Below are 10330 nucleotides of genomic sequence, written 5' to 3' on the forward strand. Positions count from 1 at the left end.
AATTGACAAGGCAGAAAAATGGGAGGAGAAATGATAGGAGAAATCGAAGTAAGATAGGAGTCATTTCTGTCCCCATCATGTTTCTGGAGCCAAAATAAAGTCCTCAAAGGCTGCTAAGTGGCTGATGCCCAGAGACAGTGGTTCATGCTTATCTGGATATGGATCTTGTTTTATTGCTTTCATTCAGGGAATGATGAGAAATCCACTAATGTTGGCATCAAGTCATGCCTATAGAAAACTAAGTCTCAAGATGTTCTGAGGTGACCTTGAGAATTTGTATTTTAAAGGTCCCATATTTTTACGCTTTTACTGTGTTATATTTGAAGTGTTGAGCCATAAGTATATGTGTATGGTTTTAAGAACCAAAAACACAAGTTTTACATCTCTTCTCTACAACGGAATATTAGGGCCACATTGAGGAAAAAAAAAGTCATATTATAATGAGAATAAAGTTATAATATTACGAGAACATAGTCATAATTTTTTGAGAAGTGGCAATTGTATGAGAAGCCCTGATACTGATGATAATGTGGTACTGATGTGCCAAAAGATTAAAGCCCCACTATGTAGGATTTGTGGTACTGGTACTCTGGTTGAGAAGAGCAGATGCTACATCATTCCCAGAGAATCACAGTAGTCTATGTGAATTTGTGGAGAGGAGGCTGGTCGGTCGTGCGGCCCAACACAGGGCGCTTAGAGGAGCAGGGAGACTGGCCTTTTCAGTTTGTGCAGGGAAGTTAAATAGTCATTTCATATTTCATGTTAGCACAATATGAGAGTAACTATTGGGCATGTAAATATGTGCAACATATTACCTGAACAGTGTTTCCATCTGACTATGACATGCACTGTACATTAGAGATGTATGAAACTTATTGGACTATTTGTAGGTGACAGAGGCATCCAGCTCTGCTGCTATGGAGTCAGTGGGGTTCAGGAGAGGACTTAATTATCTACTTGAGCAAGGTGTTGAGGTGGAGGTGGTAACCACAGACCGATCACCATCTATTAGAAAAATAATGTGCAAAGAGTACCTGGAGATCCATCATGAGTGCGACATCTGGCATGTAGTCAAGGGTATAAGTCAACGGTAGAGAAATTACAACTTTACAATGACAAAATGTAAAAGAATGACTATCTGCATTACCACAATAAAAAAAATATCTTTTTTTTTTTTTTTTTAAAGGTTTATTTGAAATGGGACCTCACATATTCATGAACATACAAGAAAACACAACATTTAATTGCAGTAAATATGTCGGATTTAGCTGGGAGCTAATTTCCATCCGTAGTCCCATGGCACTTAATTAAATAAAATTACAATCAGACAGATCTAAACCATGTGATCATTTTGTTCTGTTTTCTGCTAGGGCTTATGAAAAAAATACTGACAGCATCCAACAGAAAGGATTTTGTTATTTCGTTTTATTGTCAGGAATTGATAAGAAAGTGGAAAGCACTACTTCGTCACATTTGTGGTGTGCACCGCTGGGAGGAAGATGGACAGGAAAACCAAAGGCGAAAGAGGTGGATTAAGAAAGACTCTCCTGCCTTCAGAACCCTGACCAGTATTGCCCTGGACAAAGGACTCATGAAGGACCTGACTCAGATGGCCCTCTTCAAATATACAGGTTTGAAATATAAAAAGAGAATGTTTTATAGCCATATTTCACAAAAAGAAATTAAAGCATTATGATAAATTACTGATTATAAATATTTAGGGAACTTGTCAATATTATGTTTTCTCAGGAAAGCTTAAAGTGTTCCACGCATCACTGCTGAAGTACACGGAGAGGAGACATCACTTCCACTACTCCACAATGAAAGTGCGCACCCAGCTTGCCGTTATGGACCACAATGAAAATGTTCAGCGGTCACATGATTACATGATTATGTGACCTTCAAGCCACACCTGTTTCATGTAAGCCAATTGAGAGGGTGTGTATGATGTCATGAGTGACACACCGCAGCTTGAGTTGGCTGCCTGAACTAGCTCGCAGGCTTCGCTCCATTAACTGTTTTTCTGCCGCTTCAATGAGTTTAGAAACATTAGGCTATTTTAAGGTAGAAAAACTACATAGTGGGGCTCTCCTTATTTGTGAAACCTATACTGAAGTACAACTTCACAAAATGTTCCACGGCCCTCATTTTAACAACTGTCCCCCTCTAAAACAACAGGTTAAAATATTATGAAAAAATAAAAAATAAAATAAGATTATGACTTTTTTCTCATAAAACTGACTTTATTCTCGAAGTTGTGAAAAAAATGTTTTCCTCAGTGTGGCCCTAATAGTCCATCATACTTCTCAAGTTACAACCCATAGAGAGGAGGCTCTGAGCCTCTTTCCCAGTGATTGAATAAAATAAAGCTGATTTCACTGTAATAGAAACCAAATCCTCAAAGGTTGAATGGTGGATCCAGGTGTACGGGGCATGGCGGAGATCAGTGACTACTTGGTTGTAACATCACATTTCAATGGCTCTGTGGGATGAGTTCTTCAATAATAATAATAATAATGCTACAGTATCAAGAAGCTAAAACTGCTTAATAGTGAAAAAAAGACACCAATCATCAAAGACAAAGGCTTGGTGTAGAAAACACTCAGGTAGAAGCTTTTTCTTTTTTACTGACTGCTGCTTTCTGGCCTGTAGTGGCTGGTCAGTGCAGTGTCAGCTGTTGCTAATTAATTCTAGAGGAACTTGATAACATGGCAAAATTAGACTTCCTTATTGTATGGTGAAAGTGCAACTGGTGTACTCAGCCAAGGCAGTGTGTGAAGGAAACATCCTCCATTATGTAAAGCTACACAGCAAGAAGACAATGTATTTCCGTCAATCCAAGAACTTGCCAGTCATGTCCTCTCAGTAGTTTCTCACTTCATGGTCAATTTGACTAGCAATCTCCAGTTAATTTTATTCATAAAACTTTTCAATCATTCATATTATATGAATGCTTTAATATTATTATTGTGTTATTAAATTTATTTAATCAACATTTAGGCAAATGTAACAATGGAATGGATTTTTTTATTTATTTAAAGGAGCTTGAGGCAAGATCAAGGAATAAAACACATTAGCGATACAACAGCCGTAGCGGCCGTCAGGGTTACTGCAGCCATCAGCCATCAGCCAAGCTGGTGCGGGAGCGCGCATCAACTCGACACAGCAGTGCAGCTGATGATGTGACAGTGACACTGTGGCTGAATTGGAAACGGCAAACTATACCAGTGTTTTCCATTAATCAGCCGCCACAGTTTCGTTTGGGTCCACCGCAGCAGTCTCTCACAGAAAAAAAAAACAGCTTTCACTATCTCTCATCTCTGCCAGTCAGCCCCTCTACCTGCTGTCTCTCTCACGACACACACACACACATACGTCGCGCTTGGCTGTTAATAAATGGTAAATGCGCCATACCGCGCTCATTGTACAGTGCTCAATTTACCACGACACCCTGAGGTTGACCGCCCAGGCATCAGGTCAGCAGCACACCGGCCGCCGCCTCTGTGAGCCGCTGGTGCCGCTTGGCTGCTCTAGTGGGTCTGCACTCCTCCGAACACGTCGGAGAATTTCCTTACAGGCGTTGTTTGGATAAACTGAGCACGGATGAATCAATCGGCTCATTGTAAAGCTATTTATTTATTTATTGAAGTAGCCTAAATATGATGATTTTTGTACGTACAGAGCCCCAAGGCTGCACTGCTCACACACACCTGAAGCTTCACTTTTCATTCAAATGAACTAATGCGACTGCCACTGTTAGATTTCATCAATGAGACCAGCATTTATCTCCTGAAAACAATTCAACCAGCCGACAGAAAACCTCTAAAAACCTGTGGGTAAGTTACTCGGCTCGTTTTCTTCCCTGGGAGGAGGACAGAGGCTGCCCGGCCGATGAGCTCAGCTCCCCGGCTGCAGCCTCTGTGACGAGCCGCTGCTGCCGCTCGTGTGTGGCTCTGCACTCTTCCGAAAAATGTCGGAGCAAATCTACTTACAGACGTTATTTGGATAAACTGACAACAGATTGGGAATCTAAACTGTCACTTTCTCGCATGAAAAAATATTAAAATTTAAGAAAGAATTATTTCTCTATCGCTGCTCACATAACTGTTCAGGCTGCAAGACATCCGCTGACCGCCGCTGGTCGCAAGCGGTGGAAAGCAAAAGCTGTCGAGGACGCGCATGCAGCGCATGCACATCCGCGGACACCGCGGGAAATTCGGACCCAGAATTGCAGCGCATTATGCAGCACACAGCCTGTTCAAGGCAACAGAGAGATACGCGAGTGGGCTCATTCTTTTTGGTTTTGAACGCTTCATCGCCCATTCGCAGTAAAAAACGTGTGCATTTCTTCACAAATCTTGCCGCATGAACCTTTAAAAAAGGCAAATTTATCTAAGTGTGCATGTACTATAAGTGCACAATTTGAATGGTTGATTGGTTATTGCATCTAATAAAATGTATATATAGAATCTGCTTTTGTTGTAAATTACCTTCTTTTAATTTGTGTCATTTGTGTACCCAAGTGTTAGCCTCGTAAACCCGCCTCTCCCGGAACTGCATTTCATTTCATTCTGAGGGAGAGTCTGGCCTCATCCCCATTCTAAGCGTTTGGACTGAAACCCTCAGAAGACCGAGCCAATCAGCGTCGCCGCTGTGATTGACACAGCACGTTGGCCAATCAGGGACTGACTGGTGCAAAGCCCCGTCACTACACCAACTTGCTGATTGGCTGAATGGGGTAGTCTGTCAACGCTACTACTCCTTCCCAGCTCCCGCCCACCCCAGACGCTTAGAGCGGGGATGAGGCCAGACTCTCCCTCAGAATGAAATGAAATGCAGTTCCGGGAGAGGCGGGTTTACGAGGCTACCCAAGTGTATGACTGTGAAAAGAAAATAGCTGAGCTACAGCATCTTTGGGAGGTCAGTTCACGAATGACGGTTTATAATCTGATGAAGAAAGAGAAGGAGTCATTGTGGTTAGCTGCACTCAAACTCTTTTTATCATTTGACTTTAAAACTATTCTTACCTTTCTGGAACTTTTGCACATTTCTTTGTCTAAGTTAAAATGCTATTAATAATCTGATGATACATTAAAATGTAAGAGAAACCCAACAGGGTTAAAAACTCATCATTTTTCCATTCTCATATAATTCTGAGAAAAGTCTGACCAATAATATTATTCGGTCCGATTAATAAGATTTGACGAGCGACCGAACGTAGGGGAGCGCCGGGTCGATTGGTACGCGGGACGATAGATACAGAGCGATTTCCTCAAAAACCACACAAGCTTGAGCCGTCAGATTTTGTCACTATGTTCAGCACTCAACACCAACCAATCCTGGGAAAGCTTGTGAAATTACGTCACGCCATTTAAGTTTTAAGTTATTAGCGCAAACCTGTTTTTGACTACGGAAAGTAAAATCTTACATGCAGTAGTTTTTTTGTGATCAAAAGTTGTATTGTGTGTTTCATGCAATAATAATATCACCTAACAACAGATGAATTCGTACATACAGTGGGTACTAGTTTCATTTGGACGGTTTCACGCGAGATTCACGCGTGAGTCACGGGAGGCTCACGCGGATTTTTTGTGGAGGAGTAATTGTGTTTTCACCAGAAGCTGCAATGTGCCCAAACAACCGCCAGGTGGCATCTGTGAGCAGCAGATCGCCTCTATAAGACAGCAGCACGGAGCACTGAACACGAATGGGGAATGCAATATAATAATAATACAGTAGCCTATAGTTTTTCAATGAGAAAAATGTAACGACGGCAGCTATACGTCTCACTCTCTTTTATCGATCCTCTTGTCAGCTCCAAACACACCCGTCTGCACCGCGATTATGGACCACAGCGTGGTTTTCTACACAGCAGTTAATTAACTCAGTGGGCGATGCTGCCGGTGTGTTTTTAAAATGAGCCAACTACTGTACAGTAGTGTTCATCCCCCACCTTGTTTGACTGAGAGTGTAGCTGGATGATTTTTCATGAATGAACGGGCAATAGCCTACCGTAAAACACCAAATAAAGGCCCGGGCGTTTATTGCTTAAATCGCTCAAATCAACAGGCGTTTATTATGGACCTGCGTTTATTTGGGACCTGCGATTATTTGGGACCTGCGTTTATTAATAGTGTTCAACCTGGACCTCCTTCTGGGGAAAGAGGCTTCACTCTGTGGCGGCAGGCGGCGGTGGAACGATACGTGCGTTCCTCAAGGCATTACTACAGCCGGGGCGGACTTGTTCTCTGTCTCGCTGACCTCCGCGGTCCTGGCCCGCACAGGTACCAGGAGACTGAGACCCCCCGTCAGGTCGGTCCTCCGCCCTTACTGATCCGCAAGTTGCAAAAACCCTGCGGACGCCCAGTCTCTTCACCCCTCTCCCTCACTTCAGCAGCTGTGTTGGCTCGCTCCACCGTCCTTTTTTTTTTTTTTTTTTTGATTGAATGAAGTAGGCCTATAACTAATAATAATGCAACGTAGCTATAGCCTAACTAAATACGCGTATGAGTAATCAGAGAACAGTAGGCTGTTTACGCTACTTTTAAAAATCATTTAAAACGAGGAGCGAGCCGAGCCGACACTGTGCAGCCCAGGACAGGTGCTGAAGTGAGGATGAGAGGAGTGTACAGACCGGGGGGCGACCGCCATTCCGAAGGACCGCCATTCCGACGGTCTGCCAGTCCGAAAATTCCCGAAGGTCCGTCATTTCGAACTTCCCGAGGGGCCGCCGTTCCGAATGTGTTTTATTTTGAAAATTGACCGGATTCTCTCGTGGTTTGACTTCCTGCCCGGCTTGACACGACGCGCCGCGGGGACAGCGCCCGACCGGCCCCTCCCCCTCCCCCTCCGCCTCCAAAGTTTCACCCAGGTGCGAGTCTGATGCATTACATCCATGGTCTGATGCAGCCGCGGCACTCCTGCTGAAAATAAATGTCCTTGCTCTGTGCTTTGGTTAGGTTTAGGCAATGTAGAAAGGAGTTGGTTAAGTTTAGTAAAAAGGTTAGGTAGAGGCCAATAAAATCTCAGTTAATATGTATCTCCCCCGAGAGTCGAACCCTGATCCACCGCGTCAAAAGCAGACGCTCTGACCACTACGCTACCACCGCAATTAGGCTTGTATACTCCGTGCCGTAAACCATTCAAGATTTTTTCAGGTTCGGAATGGCACCCTTTCTTTCAGGTTCGTAATGGCACCCTTTTCCCATAAATAATTAAGGGTCGGCATTCCGACAAATTAAAGTAAACGTTCGGAGTGGCGGCCCTTCGGAATGGCACCCTGGAACCGTACAGACCGGGCAGGAGCAACCAGCCCAGAGGCGATCACTGATATAGCCTATATGTGCGGCTATATATACCGTATGTGTGTGTTTGTGTAATGCAGGGGTGCTTTAAAAAAAACACAGTTGTCTGGACAGTAGGCATTTTTCTCACAACCGACCTCAAAAGCGAGGGCAGGTCCGCCGAAGCATCATTCCGGGTGTTGTCTTGTGCTCCACAGCGCGCACATGGCTACTTAATTATGCACGTGCTGACCATATATGGTTGTGATGATGCATTCTGGGGGTGGAATATGAGGTGTGTTCATGTCCGCACCATTCTTGGAATATTGCGGAGAGTTGTGCGTACGCACAGCTTGATCAGTGTTTCCCACAGAAAAAATAAATAAATAAATAGCCTAAATAAATGTGTCCACGTCTCACGTGTGTTTACATGCGGTGCGCCCGCACGCGAGAGAGGCGGCAGGTTGAGAGGCTGACTAGCGGAGATGAGAGATGGTGAAACGCATGGTTATTAAAATAAACACCATCTCTGATCTCTGCCTGCACATAGACACAGGTTCACATACAGACAGGGGCGCACGGCAAATGCAGCTGCAGCGCTATTAAACTAGAGCAACAGCAACTCTCATATTTAAATTGTGTTTTATATTGATTTCATATATTTCACTGATTGCAATTAGAATGCTTGTGTGTGGACCAGCTTAATAGACACATCAGCGACACATTAGCATTTATCTCTGACCAATAGGTGTGCTTGTGGATACTTCAGCCGTGCCCCCCACAGAACTTCACACAGCTGTTCAGTCAGCTTAGAAAAACCGGTTCTTACAGATAGCTACCTCAGTCTCCTCACACTTTTCATAAGTCGGAGGACAAAACTATAGGCTTCATTGTTTCGTTTCATTTCGTTAAGTGAAAATCATCTCTGAATTATGGCATTAAAAATAAAATAGGCCTATCTTTAAAAAAAAGATCCTATGATATTTAGCCTAATTGCATTATTTTTATTCAAATGTGACTGAGACCTTTATCTACCTAAACAGAGGGTAACATGAATAAATATCCTGTTTTGTATTTTTCTGGAAACTGTTACATTAGGCTATGTAACGTGACCGCGGCACTCTCTCCCCCCTCTCTCCCTCCCGAATTGGGCATAACTGTAGATGAAAACAATAATTGAAGAAAAAAATAAGCTATTGTCGGCCCGAGGTATAAATGCCCAGAAATCGAATGTTTCATTTGTGTAAGTTGTAAGCTTCAGAAACCATCACACATGGAAAAGTCACGGACTGAGAGACCTGTAGTTTTAATGTAAACAAAGTCATTTACGTAAGAAAAACACAAATGTCTGTGTGAGACCATCTGGGTGGTTCTAGTGTTAACATTAGCCTAATGAAGAATGAAGAAAACACGTTACAAATGAACTATGACCGAATTGACAGCAGGAACAGTGTGCACTTATCTCAAGGAAATTTAAATCGAATGCAACTGTAACTTGTAATCCAAGAGGATAAGAGGTGAAACGTCTTCCTAGACGAATAACCAAGTCCAGTTGCATTCGATTTAAATTTCCTTGAGATAACTATGACCGGGAGTCCGGGACAAACGAGAATATTCACAGGCTTAGTGCATGTGCACACGCCGGCCGGAGTCAACTCGCAACAATGTATCTTTCCCTCGATTAAAGTAGAATCAGCATCTAATCTGTCCCTTCAAGAGCAGCTGCTGACAGATGTGCATTATTGCTCCGCTCGTGAGTCCAGCAGCATCGAGTCCAGGCTGCTGGCACGGACGTAGCGATCGTGGGCTGTGAGTGGATTGTTACATTCACCAGAACTTGCCGAACTCAAACTACTCAAACTTGGAGCCACCCAGCCAGGCTACAGGAGAGATCAAAAATATGCAGGGGCCCCCCAAAAGGCTGAGAACCACTGATCCTGTTGAACGTAGGCTACTGTAACCACTGTGAAACAATAAAAAAACAACATTGATCTGATTGACCGGCGTAGCGGTCCCTCTCTCCATCCACTCTCTAGCTCTCTCGACCACAGCTGCAAATGAAGTACCTATGGCCTATGAACAGCGCCACTCTCCATTGCAGCTACGTTGTGGTCAAACGTGGAATTACCCCAAAATCTTTTGAGCTGCATCTCAGTACGATGCTTCCACCTAGTGGCTACAGTGTGACCTACAATTTCACGCAACGCGTGAATCACGCGTTACGTGAGGGAAACGTCCAAATGAAACTAGTACCCACTGTAAACAGGTCCTAAACTACCGTAGATGACCAAATAATCGCCCGCGTGCAAATACGCGCCTGTGCTCTAATAGCCGCCGGGGTCCGACTTCATTTGGCATAATAAACGCCGGTTCAATTAAACGCCCGGGCGATTAAGTGTTTACCATAGTCTTGCACAGAAAACAAAAGTTTTTTTTTTAACAGCACCGGCTCTCACCTCTTCTGTAAGTCAGCCCCTCCTCTCGCTCTCTCTCTCGCATGCAGGCGCGCACACACACACACACAAACACAGGCGCGCTAGACTGAGGGATATAGGGATATAGATAAATGCGCTAATGTACAGTGTTGAAATTACCGCGATCGACCCCCCCTTCCGTTATCATTCATAACACTGCTCTGATCAGCTCCCTGTGTCGCGGTAACACAGACAAACTGTCTTTGTATTTATTGTCTGATGTCAATAAAGATGCGTCGGGGGAAAAAGTAGTTTTGTTCCAGTGGTCCTACGGTGAAATCCTTGTTCTTTGCATGATGGTCTGGTGCTGCTCATTGCAAAAATAAATTGTAGCCTGTTGCAAATACGCGCCTGGTTCTTATAAACGCCTGGGCTCCAAGTCGATTTAGCATATTAAACGCCCGGGCTAATAAATGGTCATCTACGGTATGCAATGTCATAGTTTTGAAGTTTAGAGGCAAAACAGGTTGAAGTGTCAGTAGTCGCTGCAGGGACGATTGATACAGCTGTTTCAAATGTCCCTCACGCCACCGTGCGTAGTGATTGTTCACACTGCGCGATCAATATCTGTAT

The sequence above is a fragment of the Trachurus japonicus genome, unplaced genomic scaffold (assembly GCF_045865225.1).
Source record: "Trachurus japonicus isolate A0001 unplaced genomic scaffold, Traja_1.0 AP030177.1".
Taxonomy (NCBI): Eukaryota; Metazoa; Chordata; class Actinopteri; order Carangiformes; family Carangidae; genus Trachurus; species Trachurus japonicus.